The 20,221-nt window shown below is 45.9% G+C and overlaps 1 protein-coding gene across 4 annotated transcripts in view; it reads left to right on the forward strand.

Annotated features, from left to right (window-relative positions):
• Nucleotides 1–20,221, forward strand: part of ARHGAP32 (Rho GTPase activating protein 32) — a 235,147-nt gene that overhangs the window by 59,452 nt on the left and 155,474 nt on the right. For 2 of the 4 annotated variants that reach the window (XM_085081965.1, XM_085081966.1), the window contains exon 1: nt 1,001–1,112. The exons of 1 other annotated variant lie outside the window; for it this stretch is intronic. The gene's annotated coding sequence lies outside the window, so the exon portion shown is untranslated. Of the gene's footprint in view, nt 1–999; nt 1,113–20,221 lie in introns of those variants that run through there. One more of the 4 variants, XM_085081970.1, reaches the window with a different exon arrangement.

The following is a 20,221-nucleotide window of genomic DNA, read 5'->3' on the forward strand; positions in this document are numbered from 1 at the left end:
AGCTTGCACATTTGAGCTTCAGCCAGTAGTAGCAGTGATAACAATATAGGAAATCTCAGGCTGTTTCACAGAAGTGAGAAAGCTCTGCATTCTGTACTGATACAAAAAGATTAAAATGACTTGATGAAGGTCACACAACAAGCTAATGGCCAAGCCAGGACTGAGAGTCATCCATCATCCAGGCTTTCTTCTTATTTGCTAGATCTCAGTGCTTTGGATGGAGAGCTCATCATCCACACTGCTGCACTTGTGGTCTGGTGAAGGATTTCAGTCTTTTAATGGGATCTGAAAGTTGGGTTGTAATAATTGTTTCGAATTTCTGGTTTGGTGTATGAACTAGAAATTGTAACAGCGGTTTTTACAGAGCTCCTTTTCAAACTGGCCACATAAACAGAGAAATAAATTTAGGCTCACAAGTCTTCTCTGGGAACGCAGTAAATATTACCCTGTTTTCCAAAAGGAGGAAGCAGAACAGCAAACACATTAATGTGATATATCCAAGGTTATCCAGTTGGCAGAACTGGGAATAACTCCTGCTCGTATGGTCCTTATTGGTCACTTGTTTAAGTGCTATTTAGGGGTCAGACCATGCAGAGCAGGTGAAAAGGTCCTGTGGATATATCCCTCGGCGTGGATCCGAGGGACGGGGATGGAGGTGCTCAGGACAAAGAGATGTCTCTTCCTCCTGCAGCCGGGAAAGGGTTACAGCTGAAATGCCTGTAGCAGCCTCAGGAAAACAAGAATCGGTGCTGCTGAGGGAGAGCAAGATGGGAGCCCGGACCCGCGAGCTGCCTTGTGCTTTTCCTTTAGAACCACACCTTGGGGAGGTTAAACCCGGGGCTCCGTAGCATCGCGGCGGGCTGCCGCGGGAGCAGCCCCTGCCCGAGCCGCTGCCCTTTCCTTCCCCGGCAGCTCCATCCCGCTGCTCCTTGTGTGCTGTGTGTGAGCTCGGCGCTCGCTCTGTGCCGTACACGCAACATGGAGGGAGGGACCGGCGCCGCCGCCGCCTTCCCTGGCAGCCGCTCGGCCGCGCTCGCCGCAGGCACCGCCGGAGCCGCAGCCGCAGCCGAGACCGGGAGCGAGAGCGGGACCGGCCTCGATGGATCGCACAGGTCAGTGCCAGCGACAGCCCTCAGGACGCTCCTCCGCGACGAGCCTCCCTTCCCCTCCTTCGTTTTAATCCTCATCAATGGAGTGCTGGGACCGTATCTCCGAGGGATGTAGTTGTTTCACACTTGGTCAGAGCCGGCGATGCCTAATAAAAATGTAGATTGGGATGAAGGAAGGCAAGCGTGGCGTTTCCACCCAGGAAATGCAAGTTCATTTTAATATTTGCTGTATTTTTAAGCCCGTGTAAATGACTGTGTGTCTTTTAAGTGGTTAAACGTTTGAATGGAGAAAGGTTAATTGCGTGCTTCAGCCACGTTACGCTGTGTCGCTCCCACCGGCATGGAGAAAGGAGACAAAGTCTAATTTTGCATCCCGTCCTTTTTGTGACAGCAGTCCTTGAGGCATTTTCGGGTAAAGTGTGTAGAATGCGGTTATCAGCATGACAGAAAATACATTTTTTTTCTATTAAAAATGTACTATTTGCTGTGCACAGCAGAGAGAAGCACACGTGTACTTCGACTGTGTGAATGCAGTAGTCGCCAGGGCTCTGTGCTGAGCAAATTTTTTTCCTTTCTAATGGATAACTAAAAGCTGTTGATAGGATATGGCTTTAGGAGTGATAGTTCTGGAGGGCCAGGTTATCATGTGTGTGTGTCATTAAAATTCTTGTGGAATGAGGCAGTGCTGATTATCTTCATGGCAAATCATCTCCTTCACCTTGGGTTCGGGTTTGTGCTGTGGCTGATAGGAAGGATGCCTGATGCTGTTGCAGTTCAACTGGGATTTTCTACTTCAGGGTTGAAAGTGAATAAATATTTACTGGTGAGGAAAAAAGGAGGGAGCTGGGGACCCAGTATCATTTAAAACTTGCTGTTACCACCTACCTGGCTTACAGATCAAGGGGGTTTTACCACACCAGAAGTTACTTACGAACCAGGGTGGTGGAAGCTGGAGACACAGGTTCTTGTTTCACTGTTTAACACATTATCAACAAAGTCTTGGTAATTTATGCTGACTCCTCCTACTTCACTTACACTGCCAGAAACCAAAGGAGAGTAGCTCCCACCAGCACTGCAAAATTTCGTTGAATTTGTCTGTCTTTTCTTTCTTCCTTAAAGTATTTATCCTTAGGAAAGCTGCTGTTGGATATCTGCTCATTGTTTGACTTGGGCACTGTGAGAAATGTAGTTGGAAAATTTTGGTTTCCCTTACTTGGAAACAAAACTGTATTTAAAAATTAACTGTGTCTAGTGTGCTAATGCTTAAGGCTTTACACTCCCCATCTTCCTTTGTCATGGAAAAAGCACAAAATGCAATATATTGGCAATGTGTTGTCACCCAAGGATAGAGGCACATGCTTGCCAGAGGGGATTTTGTAAATAGGAACTACAGGATTTGTGTTTGTGAGTTCCCTTGGGAATGAGAACACTGATATTTGTGAGAAGCTGGCAATGTCAGTATGTGCAGTATGAGGTTTCTGGCTGAAGACAGACAAAGTTTAGCAGTGGTGTGATAAAGTCTATGCAGTTTTCCTCCAAAAAGGTCTTGTCATCCATGGAAGTCTGCAGATTAAATAGGTTTTAGTTCTGGCAGTGACATCCCCTCTTTTTGTCGCTTGTGCAGAGTCCAGAGTATGACAGATCTCAGGATGAGCTTATTAGGGTTGGCTCTCTGAAGGCAGATCTCTTGTTCATGTCCTGCCTTTCAGCACAGAGATAAAATTGGTATTGTTTTTTAGAAGCGGAGCTTGCATTTAACAGGATTATAGGAGCATTTTTAACTTCCTGCTCTCATTCCACTGCTCCTGATGGATGCTTGGAGTGTGGGGAGTTTGCTAGTTATTGACGTCAAAGTGAATGTGCTGTGCTGATGCAGATTTTCTTCAGGAAAACGTCCTTTTCCGAGTGGCACGTCCAAGAGTTGCAGAGTCCTTGCCGTACCCATAGCAGTGGCTTTTGGGCTGGAGGGAAGAGGGACAGAAAACAGCAGTTGCTGAGCTTGTGCCAGGGTAAAGGCTGGTAGGACAGGGGCAGAGCCATGTGTGTTCCCGGGATGGGGAACATCCTCCGAGCCAGGCTGGAGGATTGATCTTTGAGATTGGTGCTTGGCACAGGCAGCTCGGGGTGACTTGGGTGTCACGGCATGTCCTCTGCTCACGGCTGAGCTGCCTCTCCTCCTGACCTCTGCGTGCCCTCCAGCTCCGGCACACAGCTTTCCCAGGCTCCAGCCCCCGGGGATGCTTTCAGTGGAAAAACCTCCCGCATTTTGTTTTATGCAAGGAGGGGACAATTTTATCAGGGCATTAGTGAGAATGTCCTTGGCTCCCCCGGGTCTTTTTGCAACAACCAGTGTAACAAATGTCCCGTGTGACATGTCCTCAGTATTTATATAAAAATACAGAAATAATCATTTAATCCCCCTTTGTCAAGTTTTTTGGTTTAATCTTTCTTTGTGTTGAACCATCCTTATTATTTGGTACTTTATGAAAACTTCATGCCCTGGTGTCAGGGATCACAGTTTAATCTTTTGATATTCTGCTCCTGGTAGTGGTCATTAAAGAGAATTAAATCCCTTAGTTTACACCTATGCTGAAAAAAGAAATGTTATTCCCATCTTCCATTCAGTTATCAGCCTGGAGAAAAGAGGGAAAAAACTCCACAGAATCCTTGGTGAAAGGAGGAATAAGGTGACATTGAAACAGTGGATGTGTTGGACAGAAAGCAGGAGAACTGGGATGGGATCTGAGTTTCTCAGTCCTGAGGATAAAAGACCAAAGCACGAGCTCGTTAGCTGTTGAGTCAGATCAGGGTAAGCTCCAGTGTGTATTCATGTAACAAAGAAAAAACAGGCAGATGTACACCTTTTGTGTGTTCTTTTGAATATTGGGAATAGTGACAGGAGGCAATGGCAGGGACTGAGAAGGAGTGGGCATTTCCAGAATTCCATCCAGCTCCTTAGGATGGAGTGGTGCAGCTACTCAGCTGCTTGCTCTTGCGTATTTGTTGAAGGAGGTTGTGTGTACTTTTTCTGGAGCTTGCAAACATGCCTGAATTTGGGATCCAGAAAGAAGCTGAAGTGTAACCCTCAGCACATAGGTGCATTTCACTCTGACGGCTGCTCCTTTGGCTGATGGGAAGAAGATCCAGTGTGATTTAGAGAGGGGATGATGTGAGGAGGAGGGGAGGAATTTGAACTTGGTACCTTACTTTAAAGTGCCATTTGTATTCCAGCTTCTCTTACGTCCTGTGTTCACTTCTTCTGAAAGTGTGACTGTAGAATTAGTTATCCCAGCACCTCTGGAGACACCTCGGACGTGATGTAACACCTGCTTTTCTGTCAGTTGCCTTTCCTTACTCAATACACAGCTAATCTAGTTTGCTTCCTCCTCTGGGTAAAACAGCAGTAGAAGTGCAGTACTTACTAAAAGGTCTGTCCAGTTTTCCTCCACTCTGGTCCAAGGAGTTTTGTGGTGGCAGAGGCCACCCTTGGTTGTGAGGGGCAGTGGCTGGAATGGGCAGAGTCAAGCATGCCCAGGAGCAGGCTGTATGTGTTGGATCATCTGTCAGATTATTGCATTTATAAAGGGTTGTCTCTCCTTTCAGCATATCCCATGCCTGACTAAACTCCTGAAGCATCCAGAGGTGACTGAGCATTGCTGCTCCTTGGGTTACAGACTTACTCCATGTTCACTCCAAGGCTCCTCGAAGGTCTAAATTCTCCACTTAATCCAGTTTAGGGAAGAACTTCTAACCTGACAGTACCCATAATTTTAAAGACCAGAAAGGCCTTGTTCATTAGCATCGGTGAGAGTTTAACTCAGCTGTTCATTTCTTGCTTCAGACAGTTCAAGCTGGGGGTGGTTTTAGCTGGGGAATCCTGTGGCTTTTCTGGAATGAGCCATGATGTTTTCCTGGACACGGAGCTGATAGACGGGCCGTGGTGGTGGGTGCTTTCTCCTGGCAGATGGATTTAGTGCAGTGTGCAGCCCTGGTGGGATTTAACCATCTTTGGAAGGGGCAGTTCTGTGGCTGGGACTCTCCACTGGATCTGGATCACTGGGTGCATGTCCCTGTTTTGGATGTAACACTAATCAACACCAGCAGGCTGGGGTTTCTTCCTTTCATTGTGAGTTATACAGAGATTTTCCTAATCACAGAGCTATTGAATAGTCAAGGATTTCTCAATATTTTTTCCCCCAGGGTTCATAAATTAGTGCTTCAAACCTTGTTGAGGACCGGAATGTGGCAGATGAGATTTCAGCCCTTAAGGAGTACTTTAACTGTGCAAACAGGCTTGATTTTCTGGCCACATTTTTCCATTTGTGTATTTCAGAAGGTTTTGTCCTTTAAAAAGTGAAACATAACAAGATATCTCACAAACTTTTCAGAGGTAATAAGTACAGTATTTCCAGGCTTTTTCAGTCTGCTGTTCTCAATGCATTTGGTCTTACTGATACTTCAGTGGAATAGCTTTGCTTGCTGTGTGAGATAAATGTAATTTGTAAATGTGCATTGTATCTCTTTGCAGTGTCTTCAGTGTCACTGTGCTGGCTTCTGTTTTGGGAGTGTAAATGTGCTGAGCCAGTGCATGCCATGCTTTTAAAAAAAATTATTTACGTAAAATATCCAACTATTTTAAGTGCATATGCCTACAGTGGCTGTGTGAAAATCTGTTTGTGTTCTGACAGAGATGTGCTGGGAGAAAGCTTTTGACAAGCAAAGGTCCATGCAATCGTGAGTCCAAATGTAAATAAAAAGAGCACTTAACTACTTGGTACATTTTTTTGTTTTCATGATTTCTGACCAAATCTGATAATTTGGACTGATGGGAAGAGAGGCCATGATCATATTTTTATGTTTTCCTTTAGCAGAACTTTGAATGACATCAAACAGCCAGCACACCCCTTTGCACACATGAAATAAGAGTGGGTTTTGACCTTGGGCATGTGTCCTAACACAGTTTCCAGGTGTTTGATACTCGGGCACTCTACTGTGAGGATAAAGGCAGTGACTGCTCTTAACATGCTTTTGCATAAGCAAAATCTACTGTGAAACCAGCTCTTGGTAGTGTCAGCTCAAGGAAGAGCCAGAGTGTAGGAGCAGATCTAAGCATTTTCTGCAGTTAAATTGGTCTCGTTTGGAACACAGAGAGGAGCAGGCTGGCTGGAGGACTTGCCTAGCCAGAAACAAAGCATGGCTTGTGAAAAATAGGACAAGAAGAGGAAACTATGCTGATGTCTTCATCTTGCAGGGTCTCATTCAATTCTCAGTGTTGACAGCTTCCTTTAGAAGGGACTTTCCCAGGTCCTTGCGCTGCTAGAGGCACTGCTTCTGGGCACACATGAAAACACATTTTCATGGGCTGGGAATCTCTGTTCCGTGTTAACAGTGGAGGGAAGAAAGGCCAACACCAGATATCAATTTCAGAGGATGGTTTTTCTCAAATCCTGGTATTTGTGGTTGCAGAGAGCCATTAAATTTGTGTCCAGAAGGTTAACCAAAGCTGTGTTGACTTTTTTAATCTACAAACTAATTTGTTTAATACTGCCATGGTTGCTCATAGCTTTTTGCAGGAGCAATATAATGAGATTAACAAGCCTCTGATCGCTTCCATATCTGATCCTCAAATCCCCCTGGGAAGCTGTGAAAGTGTCAGAGCTCTTGCTGCTCATGTGTGGGGGCTGCTCTGGCAAAGCCCAGAGTTGTTCTTTATGGGAGATGTTGGGATGTGGTTGCTGGGGTGAGGAGCCAGAGGAGCTGAGCTTCCATCTGCAGCCTTGAAACCAGCATTAGTTTGGGAAACAGAGCAGAGCTGCTGAGGCTGGCAGCCAGGAGGGGTTCATTATTGGAAAGAAAAGACAAACACCCCATCCTCCCCCCTGCTGGACTCTGGAGAGGGAAGCAAGTTTCATAGGGAGATAATTATGCTACTGGAAAAACTGCTGTGACAGCTCCCAGCACCACAAGTGGAGTCCTTGTGGGGAAAAAGCCAGATTAGACATACCAATTCCTTCCCTTTTCTCCCAGTTAATGTGGTGTGCAGGCACAGTGTTGTCCTGGAGCACTTGGAACTTCCTTAACTCCTTGCCTTTTCTTGCCAGCTTCACCCTAACAAAGTTTGCTGTTTCTAATGAAGTTTGTTGTTTTAAAATGACACACTCCATTTTGGTTTGGGAATGCAGATGGACACCTGAATTATATTTTCCTCTGCTTGTAAAAGCATCCAAGACTGATTGCTTCTGAGTGCAAAACGGGAAGCTTTTTCTTTAAAACAGAACCAAAATGAAGAACTCTCACAGTTTTTCTGTGTATATATGTATGTATATATAAAGGCAGCACAAAATGAACCAAAACTCCAACTCAGTATTAATTCTGAATCTGTGTTTTGCTCCTGGGCTTTGTTTATGCAGTGTTTTTAACATTGTTGAGGTGACAACAGTTTCATCATGTACTTTATAAACACCTGTCCCAGTCTCTGTGTTAGATCTCCCAGGGCATCTCCCCAGTTTACAGCCCTTTCTGTGTGAAGTCCATACCTCATTTTTAATTAATTTCCCCCAGTTTCCCAGTGCTGTCTCTGCAGGTGACAAAAATGGCTTCTCCTCAGGTCTGGAGCAGCAGAACCTTGGTGGAGATGCTGCTTTTTCCCTCATGTGCAGGACAGATGACTTGCAGGAATAATACAGCTTTTCTCCACTATTCAGTGTTAACAAACATTGGAGACACACGAATCTCACAAAAACCTTTTCTCTAGCAAATGTCCCTGGATTTGAGCACATTCTCCCTTTTCAGTGCTTGACCACACATGGAACTTCTCAGGAGCAGCTGCTCACAAGTAATTCCAGATGCTGACAGATCCTGAATACAATGTTCTGTTTTGTATGGGGCCTGTTTGTGCTGACCTTTTCCAATCCCTTTTCTTGCTTTTTAGGCTCAGGATGACCTCTTTGCTCATTTAAAATACAGATTCAAGACACTTTTAAATCTCAAAATTCACAGACAACAGGCAAACCTCCTATTTGTTGTTCTGTTCTCTCTGTTTGGGGTTGGCAGACATAACGTGCTTGGCTGCTGCTGTCATTGTCCCTTTAGCAAGAATTGTGGGATTTGCTGGGTCTGCAGAGCTTTTGGGTATGGAAACAACATCAATCCTGGTCTTGGCTTTGCTGCTTATGAGTTTTAGAAGAGAACTTAACTCCCCTGAGAATTTGTTACTCAGTTAAACCCTCAGGTTGGAAACATTGTCAAGGGAAAATCTAAGCCACTTGGCCATAGGGCTCTGTGGAGATAAAGATTTCCCTTCAAGGAACATTGAATTCAGCTCCTTGATTCTGATTTTTCTCGTTTCATGTGTCTTGTTTGGCGCGGGAATATCAGAGCGAGAATGGTTAGAAATGCTGTGAATTAGTTTCAGATGAGTCAACATGCAGTCAGTGACCGCACTGCCAGGGGAGCAGCCAGGAAAGGCCCAGGACACAGGGCTGGGAGCGCTCGGAGCCCGCTGGCTGCTCCCTGTGCGAGGAGCGGCAGGAGCAGGGATGGCAGCAGGAGCAGGGATGGCAGCTGGAATGCAGCTGCTGCTGCATCTGGCTCCTGGTGCTGAGCCCTGCCAGCACACCCAGCCCTGCGGTATCCCGTCGGCAGCAGGCACGAAGGGCTCGGGTCGTGGGGCTGGAGGGAAGGGCTTTAAACCTGCTGCTGTGAAGATGGGTTTTGTGTGGATCCAGGAAGCCAGGAGGGGTTAATTTGCAGCCGGAGCACCCAAAAAGGAGTTTATTTGAGCAGAACGAATGTTTCCATGGGATATCAATGACTCTGCTCCTTGTGCTCCAACAGCAAAGTGATCCAGAGGAACTCCAGAATGACTACTGCCTCCTGGAGCACAACCTTTGAGAGAATGTGGTACAGCTTAGGGATTTTACCATGCGCTTCTCCTCTGGATTCTGCGGAGGCAGGTTTAATGACACATGAGGAATGTTCTATAAATGCAGATTTCAGTGGCTTGAGAACAATGGTGAAAGTACACCCTGCTGGTTCATGGGGTGGGAACCATAAAGAACCAGCATTTTATGCTCCTTTGAGCAGTAGGAAGGATGTTAAAAATGATGTATTATGTGTTTGGGTGCTAACACCCCCTAGCTGTGATGGCAAATTGCTGGAAAACATTACTAAAAGGCGAAAAGTTCAAGCTGACTTGGTAAACTATTTTCCTGTTTTTTAATTGTCTCTCTTCATGCCTTATTAACTCACCTCTTCACACCCTGTGAACTCTGCTCTTCACACTTTATAAACTATCATGGCAGAAATTAACAACAGAAGATTCCAGTGTATTTTCAGTTATGTATTTTCTTTGTGTTCAGTCCTCAGGTCTGTGTACAGTGGGGTTAATTCTCCCGGCAAACAGCACAACCAGGCATCAGAAGGGAAAAAGTATCTGGAGTAGTATGAGGCGATAATGTATTTTCTATTCTTCCTTCACAACTGCTGCATTGGCAGATCTGACTCGCTTTTGAAGCAGCTGTTAGATGAAGGAATGAGATATAGCTGGATGGAAGAGAGGGCCTGTCTCAGAGCTGCCATGCAGTGCTGTTAGGAGAATGCAGTACCTTTGGGATGGGCTAAAAGTTATTAGAATTATGTGTATACAAAAGAGTAGAGTGACAAAGATAAATGCAGTTGCATCTATCTTCCCTTTCCCTTTCCCTTTCCCTTTCCCTTTCCCTTTCCCTTTCCCTTTCCCTTCCCCTTCCCCTTCCCCTTCCCCTTCCCCTTCCCTTCCTCCCCATGAGTGGAGGTGGTAAAACAAGTCCATGAGTATGGATTTCTCCTTTATGTACTTGTTTGGTTTTTCTAGTGCAGTGAGCTGACGTTTTCTAAGTTTGCACTTGTGCCTGAAATTGGTTTGGTTAAATTGTGTTCCTGTCATCTCCCAGGGAGGGTTTTTGCTTTTCCTCTGCCTGTTGATGTTGCAATTGCTCTGTCCAGGGCCTGTGGCCACCTCAGGGCGAGATGAGTGAAGGGTTCCTGTGGTCCAGCACTGACTCTGAGCCCTCACCCTGAGCAGAGGGAGCAAAACACTTCATTTCTGTACCCAAGGACTTATTTTAAAGAAATGCTGACCTTTTACAGGGACATTTCACCTGTGGTAGGACCAACCCCTCCAGCATTTAAGAAACAGCAATCAAGTTACTGAAAATCACAAGTCTGACTTTAAAAATGATGCTTTTCAAGTTGTGCTTTGATTATAATTTTATTTGCCTTCCAATTTGACTTTTTAAGTGCAAGATGGGTCATGTTGTTCACTTTTCCTCAAGATAATTTAATAATTCTCCTGAAAACTGGGAATATTTTTTCAGTGTTTGACTCTATGACTGGAGCTCTGAAAATATGAAATGCTGAGAGACTTGCAGTGAAAGGGTGAGAAATTCTAACATTGTTTTAATGTGCTTATAATTCAAGGTCATGGCCAGTCCCAAGGACATTTGTGCAGGTCTTGTAAATCCTGGGGGTTGGTCTGGCAGTAAAACTATTTCCCTATTTCTCCTCAGCTCCTTGAAAACCAGCAGCAGGACATTTTTTCTGCCTGCATGTGTATAAATGTGCACACACTTCTTATTCTCTTTGGAGGGAAATTTAAGTACAGCTTCGCTCAGAATCGTGAGGTTCTCTGGCAGCATCTCCTGCTCTGTGTAGGGCTTTATAAATATTTGCAGAAGACCAGCAGGTAACCTCATCTTCCCTTCTGCCTGGGTCAAGGGGGGGGCGGGGTTTCAGGTACTGGAAGGGATACTGGGTTAATGTTCCCTGCCTTGTAGAGTTATTCTGTGCTTCCCAGAGGGAAGTGACAGCAACATGGACCTGTATTTTTTTGTTATTTTTGTGTAACCTGTTGAAATAACAGAAGTACCACCTTGACTTTGGAGTATGTAACATGTTCCATGAACTCCACAGGAGCATGGGGAGAAAAGGTGCTGCCCTGCCTGATGCAGACTTTGTAAATGAGGTTTTGGATTTCATTACAGCTAACAAGGAATAGACATTGGATATGGCATTGGAAACAGACACCCACTGAGATGTAAAACCCTTGCTGCTGCCCACACAGGATGTTTAATTAGTACCTGGCCCCTTTTTGAATCAGGATGTGCCTCTGCTTAGGGAACATTTTTGACAAATCCCCAGTGGCTCATAAAACAAAAGAAGGTAACGTTTTTGGTCCATTGTCTCTCATGTAGATGCAGAATTTCCTTGGTGCCTGCTAAGGACAAAGCAAAGTCTGGGTGCACAGAAACAGGAGGGCTCGTAGGAAGTAACTTCAGACTCCTGTTTCCTGGCAAAAAGGAGTTGAGCAATTGTGGATGAAATGGATGCTGTGCGTTTGGATGGAGTTTGGAGGTGTCACCTGCAGAGCTCTCTGTGCTCCAGCCCCTTTGGCTGCCAAGTCATGTGTGGGGACCTCTGGCCAAAGCCTTGAGATTCCTGCAGTAGCTGGGGCTTTAAAGGTGTTTTATCATCATCCATCAGATTCTGGAAGTGCTGATCAGCAGGGAGCTCAGTCACCTGTGCAGCACAAGAGCAAACAGGAAATACTGGTTTGGGAAAAAGCTTTCGTCGTGTTTAGCACTGTTAGAGAGGGGGAATATCGAAACAGAAACTGCAGGTCCTTCTGGATACTTGTTTGTCCATTCTTGATTTTACCTTCGCATGTGTATTTCATAAAAATTGGGATACAGTTCTCTTTGGAGAAGTAAGGAATTCAAAGGAAGCCAACTGCCAGTGAGTACATTAGAATATGTCCAGGTGTGTACTCTGGTGGGGTGAAATATTCTTGCTTTTGCTGGCGTCATAAATGAAGTATTTATAAGGCTACTGATGCCATGCCTTGTCTCTCAAACATCCTTTCCCAAATATTTCCCCTTTCCCAGCTATCCTAAAATGCTCCCTAAGTCAGTAAATCAGAGAAACAGCAGCCACTGATGTTTGACACTTTCTGTGCAAACAGAACAGGAAGGAAAAACAAGCACACCAATGGATACCATTTGCCACTGTCATGAATCTCAGAATTTCATCAAATTAATGCTTTTTACTCCTTGAATGTGCTAACAGAAGTGAATTGACCCTGACTGGCTCTCTGTGCTGTAATGAGTGTGTAACAGCATGTGAGGGGAAAACAAGACATCATCAGATCTGAGAAAGGGGCTGGTTCCCTGTTTTCTGTCACCATTCCTGGCTGTATTGCTTTGTGTGCAAAGAGTTGGTACTGGCTGTTTGTGGGAGCTGGGAAAGTGGGAAGTGTTGGCATGGTGTGAGTGGGGCCTAGCAGGAAGCTTCACGTGCAGACACATTTTGTGTGGTAGGAAATCTTCTGTTCTAGCTGTGCACTGGATCTGTTTGCACTGGAAAATAAAATTATGTTTTTTTTAGAGAACATATTTAATTACTGCTGCATTTGCAATAAAATAAATGTGTTGAAAGCTTTAATTACATAATGGGAACATAAAAAGATATCAATCTCCATTCAGTAATAGAAAGGTTTGTCTTTTTCACTAACTGTGCTCTCTCCTGTGGGTTTTCCATGACATAGTGGGAGGCATCAGGTCTGGATGGTGTTGCCTGTTCAGTTACTGCATGAAAAATAAAGAAGAGCAAGCTTGAAGAGGTCACTTACATAGTTTGGAGATCACTTAGGTTTTGCTTGAAGGACTTTCATAATTAAATTGAAAATTCTGGAGGGACAGGATAAGGGAGAGTGGCTTCCTGCTCCCAGCAGGCAGGGTTGGATAGGATACTGGGGAGGAACTGTTCCCTGTGAGAGTGGGGAGACCCTGGCTCAGGGTGCCCAGAGAAGCTGTGGCTGCCCCTGGATCCCTGGAAGTGCCCAAGGTTGGACAAGGCTTGGAGCAGCCTGGGGTAGTGGAAGGTGTCTCTTCCCATGTCAGGGGGTGGGACTGGGTGGTCTTTAAGGTCCCACCCAACACAATGCATTTTGTGGTTCCGTGATTTATGAAATGTGTTTCCAAATAAGGAATGAATATTCAGAAAAAATGCGCCCCAACTTCTGCACAAAGTTTGCAGAGGACATTCAAGTGAGCTCATTTGTCTCTGGGAGCAAAAAACCTCAGAGGAGGGAAGGAGCTGTGGCTTGGGCTGTCACATGGAATAGAGTCTCACTCTGTGAACTGCCTGGGAGCAGAGAGGGAGACACAGATCACCGAGTCACATCCCTGTGGGAAGCCACCAGCCCCGTTCTGGGGAGAGCAGGGAGAGGAGCCTGGCATGTGAATGAACATTCCCATGAATCAAGAGGGACTCAGTTCCTGGATCAGGCAGATTTTTAACATCCAAATCATGGCCATAGGAAATTCCAATCCTCTTTGGCAAGGAGATGTAGGGATGGTTACAGGCTCATTTTTTTTTTGCACTGGGCCTTTCCCTGCCCTGATGACAAGAGTAACTGTCTTTTCCAAGTGTTCTGACCGTGTGAGGGTGATGTGGGAGCAAGGAGATGGTGCTTTCCAGAGTGGTTCATTACCTGTTCTGTGGCTCTGTAAGCCCCATCCTCACCAGGAGTCTTTTGGAGTGCTGCTGTCAGGCTGCTCTGTCCCCTGCAGCTGCATTATATCTTGTAATTTTACTCCTTTGTTCACTGTATTTTTATTTTTACCCATTCTCTCACAGCCTTCTCTTTTTGCCGAGTTGTTAATTACGCACTAAAAAGTCTCTGTTGCAGGTGTCAGTTCTAAAATCATCCTGGTTACTAGAGAGGGGGGAAGAGGCTGGCAGAGCACTGTTTAGTGCCCTTTTCCCAGGCACTGAGATAAACGTGTGCTGCTTTCAGCAAGATCTCATTGCTTCAGGAAGGGCAATAGACCAGTCACTTCATTATCCCTCTGCTCTGCACAAGTGCCAGTGGAATAGAAATGCTTTCATTTTCCAGACGACCCTTTGGGTGCTCGAGACAAAAGCTTTCAAAAGCTGCTCCACACTTTCTTTCTTTGTTGTTTTTTTTGTCCTGTCAAAGTGACAAAGCTCTGAATACCTTCATCATCTGCTCTAGGTGAGCACATCATACCTGCAACCTTTTTTAATGCCTTCAGAATAGTGGACAGTGTGCTTTCACTGGTAGGTACTTCACCAAATCATAAAAGCTTTATTTGTCTATTTATTTGTTTTCCCAAGAGGGTATTTTATTACTGACAGCATGAGTCAGGACAATTAAAGGTTGCATTGAAATATTCCAGCCTCTACTGTGATGCAACGTTACCTTAGTCATACTGAAAATAAACAATTCATGCACCATATGCTGCCTTAGCCCTTCCCAGCAACTCCTTCCCCCAAAGCACAGCGTTTTGGGAGCTCCTGGGAGGGGGAATGTTGTTCCTCAGCGTTTGTGTGCAAACAGGTTGTCAGCATGGGTTAAAAAAGTGTCCATGGTCATGTTTTGTGGAGAAAAGGCTTTTATGGAGGACAGACAGCAGCCGGCACTCTTGGGTTTTATTCCAGGCTTCACTGACTCAGGCAATGCTGAGTCTTCTTGTGCATTATTTACACCATTTTTAAAGCAGGAGTAACAAAAATAGCTGTTTTACAGGAACATTTTGACTTAATTGTGAAGAGCTGTGTGGCTCAAGTAGAAAAATTACTTCAGGGCAAAATTTTATTTTATTCCTGTTGGTCTTTTGAAACAGGGTTCAAAGGTGGGTTGTATTTTCATCAGGATTTGTTCATCCCAACTTCTCAATTCCATGAGCTGTGCCTGAGGCACTGGGGGGGCTGGATGTTGACACAGATGTCAGGAGGCTGTTGCAGATGTTGTGATCATCCTCACCGTGGCTTCCTGTTTTTAACCGTAACTGGTTGTGACACACCAGGCCAGGGTCCCCCTTGATCCCTCACTGCCAGCTCTCCTAACACACATAATTCCATGTACCAGCCGTGAAGCCTCAGCTTTCCTTGCCTTGCAGGGGTTAATTTTCTTAGCAGTTAATTTTCACAGCTTGTGTTGGCCTTCAGGGTGGTGTGATGGCGAAGCAGAACGTTTAGAGCATCATTCCTAGTGCTGTTACCTTTCCGCTGCCCTTTTCTCCCCTCCCCTCTAATTTTATAGTTCCCTGCTCCAGCCAACACAGTTACACGGAGTTATTCTGCTGCACAGAGAAGCTGTTGGCATCCTCTCCTCTTTTATTACCCTGGTGCAGGAGGAGAATGGTGGCAGAGATGCAGAATTGACACCCGTGGAACCAGGCCAAGCGAGATTTGAAAGGCAGAGACAAGACACGGTGCTTTTCAAGGGATTGGGTTTGCCAGGAAGGAATGATGGAAAGGAATTACAGTTACCTGATACATCTCCTTTCTCCCCCTGCCTTGCAGAGCACGTGAGCATCTGCTCAAATATCACTGAATGTCACCTGGCTTGGGCCAGGCAGGTGCCCAGTGCCTTGGGGTCTCTTGGGGGTCCAGATTGAAGGGACAGCGATGCTACCATGGTAATGGGTGGGGGTGGAGGATTTAATGTTCTTGAAAAGCTATTTGCATAAAGGTTTGCAAAGGAGAGAGTGAGTGAGTATGTGTTCAAACTGAGTAGTGAAATCTGCACAGCTTGACTTGCTCATCCTTCTGGTTGGAGCACGTTATCTCTGTTTAACAGATTACATTTAATCTTACCATTCCAGGAGGAGCTCTTGAGCCTCAACAGACATGGCAGAGCCCTCCTGGAAAGTTTTGCAGGAGAAACAGTAGCTGTAATTTCATGCTCAGGAGGACAACAGAGGAGGTGCAGAAATGCCCTGTCACCTTCCTGTGCTGACCATGTTCCTGGGCCTGGCAGGACAGCAGGCTGACTCTCCTGCGTTGCCATGCTGCTGCCCCTTTCCCTGGGTTCCCCAGGCTGGCATTCTGTCTGCTCTATGCTTTCCTGAGTTCTGGCTGGGCTGTAGCTTCCCCTCATGTTGCTCACCCAGAAAAGCATCTTTGCAGGGAGCCTGGCAGGTGCTGGGGAAGCAGGGGTTAAAGACAGGCTTTCCTGCTTTTCTACCTGCTCAGATGTGCTGGGAGGGGATTGGGAATGGCTGAGCGGCAGAGACAGCTCTGTGCACAGAGGCACAGGCAGAATTCCAGCCTGAGAACTCTGCTTCTGTCTCTTTATTACTTTACTTACTTTTTAATGGTACCTGTCCTAATGGAAAAGACTTTCCTATCAGCTGCTGTATTTTTTTTCCTTTTTTGTTTTTCTTCCTGCTGAGTCATTGCATAACTCACCAGTCATTTGTGAGCTTTGCTTCCTGGAGTCCTGACTCGGTTGTCACGTCCCTTTCTGCTTTCCTTCTGCATTTAATTTACCTGCACTCCATCCAAGCACCCCTGCAGAGCTGCTCCCATGGTATCCCTCTGTGATCAGGGTGAGTGAGGCATGTTTTAGTGGCAGGATTTGTCCTGTGCTCAGGGACCTATTATTCCTGTGATGTTCACATTTTGATTGCACAGAGGCAGGTGGTGGATGCAGACACATTCTCCTGGAGGCAAGGGGACAGAAAATCTTGTTTGCTTTTGATTTTCCATGCATTGCACTGCTGGCATCTGCTTAGGCTATTCAACAGCTTTCATATTTTTCATCCCCTATAATGTATTAGAGGGGGCCTCTGCTCTTTCGACTCAACTATGAATCTCGACTTGACTACGAATATATAGTTCACTGTTTTCCTTTTTCTTTATCCGTCCTTCCTTCTGCCTTTAAAATTGGGTTGGTATTTCAGAGACTTTCTTGTCTGGCCTGATATAAAATTAAAGAGGTTTCATAAGCCCACAAAATTTTGAAGCAGTGCAATTCAAATATTTTGTTTTAAAAGGCTGCAATTTGTTTTAGTTTTAAAATGTCCTTTTCCTCAGTCACAGGTTATTTCTCTTATTCCTATATTTTATTGTTTACAGTTTGCTTTTAAAATTGAAACACCAATTTGACCTATAATTTTTTCCCCCAAGTGTTTGTGTTTCAGGTGTTCCCCCTCAGTTAATTAGAAATAACAACAATCAACAAAACTGTTCTTTTTTTCTGGATCTTTGGCATTCCCAGGGGATTAGGGTGATGTTGCATGATGAGGCATTGCTGCACCCTTATGTGCCCAGGGCCTCGGCTCCAGCACTTGCAAGGCAAAGATAAGTGTCCAGATTCTCCTCAGTCAGTAGGAAGAGACACAGGCTGACAGCAGGGCAGGATCCTGATCTGGTTGAGCAGCTGGATCCAGTGGGCGGCATCCTGCCTGTGGCAGGGGCTTGGAATTACATGATCCTTAAGGTTCCTTCCAGCCTAAACCTTCTGTAATATGCCAAAGCCCCCCTGAGGCTCATGGGGCAGGAGGTGGCCCAGGTCAGAAGGAGGTCTGATGTCCTTCATCACCTCTCTGTGAAGCCACAGCCAGTGCAGGTGACCCAAAGTGCTGCTGTGGCTGCACGAAGTGTCCCCAGCCCAGAGCTCTGATCTGCCTGACAGCAGCAGCTGCTGGGGCCTGGCAGCTTTCCCAGCCCAGCACAATGCCAGCCCTGTTGGGAATGGGTTTAATTTTCCTCCAGGGCAGTGTCTGTAGAGATGGGCAAGCCCCTCTGCTGGGCATCAGGTGGAGGTGGGAGCTGCTCCCTTCGGGAATACCCTGGCAGGGCTCTGTGCCAGGAGCCTCCTGGCTGGTGGAGGTGCTCCCTCTGAGATCTTAGATGATGCTGCTCTCTGCAGCCCAGAGTTTCCATGCTCAGAGGTCCTGGTCAGTCCTTCTGTGTGTATCTCTCTCATTTTCTGTTCTTTGAAAGGAGTTCATAAAGTAATGGGTGAGGAGGAGGTGTTGCATAAACCTTCAGTGCTCAGAGGCACAGACTGGGGAAGGGCAGAGCTCAACTCCTGAGCCTTCTCTGAGAGAGGCTTCTCATATTCCTCGGGAGAGTGCCCTGACTGCCTGCTGGGAGCTGGGCTTGTTCTTGTCTCTGCTCCATCAGGGTACAACATTTCATAGCAAGGATTGAGTGAGAGAAGGGTGTGATCCCCTGCACAGGAGGGTGTTGCTCTCCCTGAGCCTCAGTTCCTGTTCCTCCAGGCACTGATAAGGTGTTGGATACTTCCTTATGTGAGGGAGTGGGGAACTGAAGTTATTTCCTACTTTAGGGCCAGTCTTCCCCTGAAACGCTGGAGGACTTATGTGAGCTGTCACTTACTTTGGTTTTTGGAAAATGGATGGGGATACTCTCTTTGCACACCTCTTGTCTGCTTTGATGTAGAGAGTCCTTGCATTAATGTTTTATGGTCTCCTGGCATATCCAAGTACAACTTTTAGCATAACTGGGGTCACTGTTTATTATCAGAAGTCCATATAATACGAGTTACACCTGGTATTTCAGTATTATGCTCCTTTGAGCAGCTTTAGAGCTAAGGTTTGGGTTTATGATGTACCATCTCTTAGTCTCCCCTCCAAAAAATAAAATACGTCTCAATTAGACTGAAGACTTGGCTAATTGTTCTTTCTGTATTCATCTGTGAGGCAGCAGGAAACCAAGCAGCAGGGTTTCCATTGAGAGCAGCCGTGTGTGCCAGCTTGGCTGCCTTTGTCCCACACTGCCAGGGGGTGTCGAGGGGAAAAGGGACAGTAGTGGTTGCAGCTGGACCCTTGAGAGCCAGGCAAGGGAGAGTGAGGAGCTCTTTCCTGGTTATTGGGGGTTTTATTATTCACTGAATATACTGACTAACAATTGTAAATTATTCCAAAAGCCGAAGTAAATGCGTTTTTGATTGTTAAAAATTTCATTAGCGCTGGGAATGTTGGCAGTGAAGGGAAATGTGCTCTGAGCCATGGCGAGAGGGTTTGACCCCTGTGCCCCTTTATCTGCAGCTCTCAGGCACTGCTTCTGCATGTCCCCCCTGCATCTTCTGCGCCCCTGCCTCTTCTGTCTTCCCATTCCCTGCATCAGAACCACCCATGCAGAGGAGTAGTAGGGCAGGTCTGTCTCAGTGCTGTGTGAACCCAGGGAATCATGAATCGTTAGGATTCACGGCTCTGCTGTTGAGAATTAATTACAGTGTGACTTTGCACATGCCCTGCCCGTGTGACCCCCACCTGCTTAAATCTGTCCCTGATGATGATGACTTGCTGCAGTTGGAGGCCTCCGTTTAATTCCATTTAGTTGGTCAGGAGCTATCCAGTAGGAATAATAATAGGGAAATATATAAGTACTCTGATTTCTAGATGGAGAAAGGACTGACCTGTTTACTTTTTATACCACTGAAATGCAGTGGTAATAGGAGTGTAGGAGGGGGGCTGTTGTAAATGTGATGCAAGGACCACCCATCATTTTAGACTATTTATTTAAGTCAGAGTAACTGGAGCTACTCTTTGTTTATTTGCTTATGCTTATCTTTCACTATTTGTTCAGCTATACAGTTTCTGCTGTCCCAGAGTTCATTTCTATTCATTTCCTTGTAAGAATTTGCTAGCAAGTCTACTTGGGGTGGGTTTTTTCCCCCTGGTTTCAACCACAGAGTGCACCATAACCACATGCACAGGCCGTTTGGGTGTATGGGATGGATAGAAGGTGTGGGATGGATAGAAAGTGTAGCTCTGGGTGGGTGACTGGCTCCATATAAATGTTTTAGTTGGAGGAAGGTTTCCCTGCTCAGCTGCTGTCTGACTGGGCAAGTTCTGAATGTTGTTTCATGTTATGAACAGTTGTCATTTAGCAGCACGTGAGGATGATTGTAACTAATGAGGTGATTGCTCTTGGTCATTCCATGTGCTGAAAGTATCATTTTTCCAGGATGTGCTTCGATGAGGGAAGAGTGAATTTACCATGGCTTTACATTGGCACTGAAGTACAAACAAACCCCAGATCAGCCCAGACGCATGTCCTTGGATCTAGATTTAGGTCATTCTTTACAATTGGGGTGTCCTTCGATGTGTCCTGCATTTGGATCAGCTGGGAGCAGGTGGGGTTTGTTCCTGCCTTGTGTGATGGGGAAATTTGAAGGGTCCAGCAACGGGCAGGACAGCACTTGCTGGGCACTGAGAAGGGCTGTCTGGGAGAAAGCTTGGTCTTACCAAGACAAAAAGAGGAGAGTGCAGCGGAAGTGCAGGGAACAGGTT

Source organism: Lichenostomus cassidix, chromosome 24 (genome assembly GCF_008360975.1).
Source record: "Lichenostomus cassidix isolate B80296 chromosome 24, HeHo_3.0, whole genome shotgun sequence".
NCBI lineage: Eukaryota > Metazoa > Chordata > Aves > Passeriformes > Meliphagidae > Lichenostomus > Lichenostomus cassidix.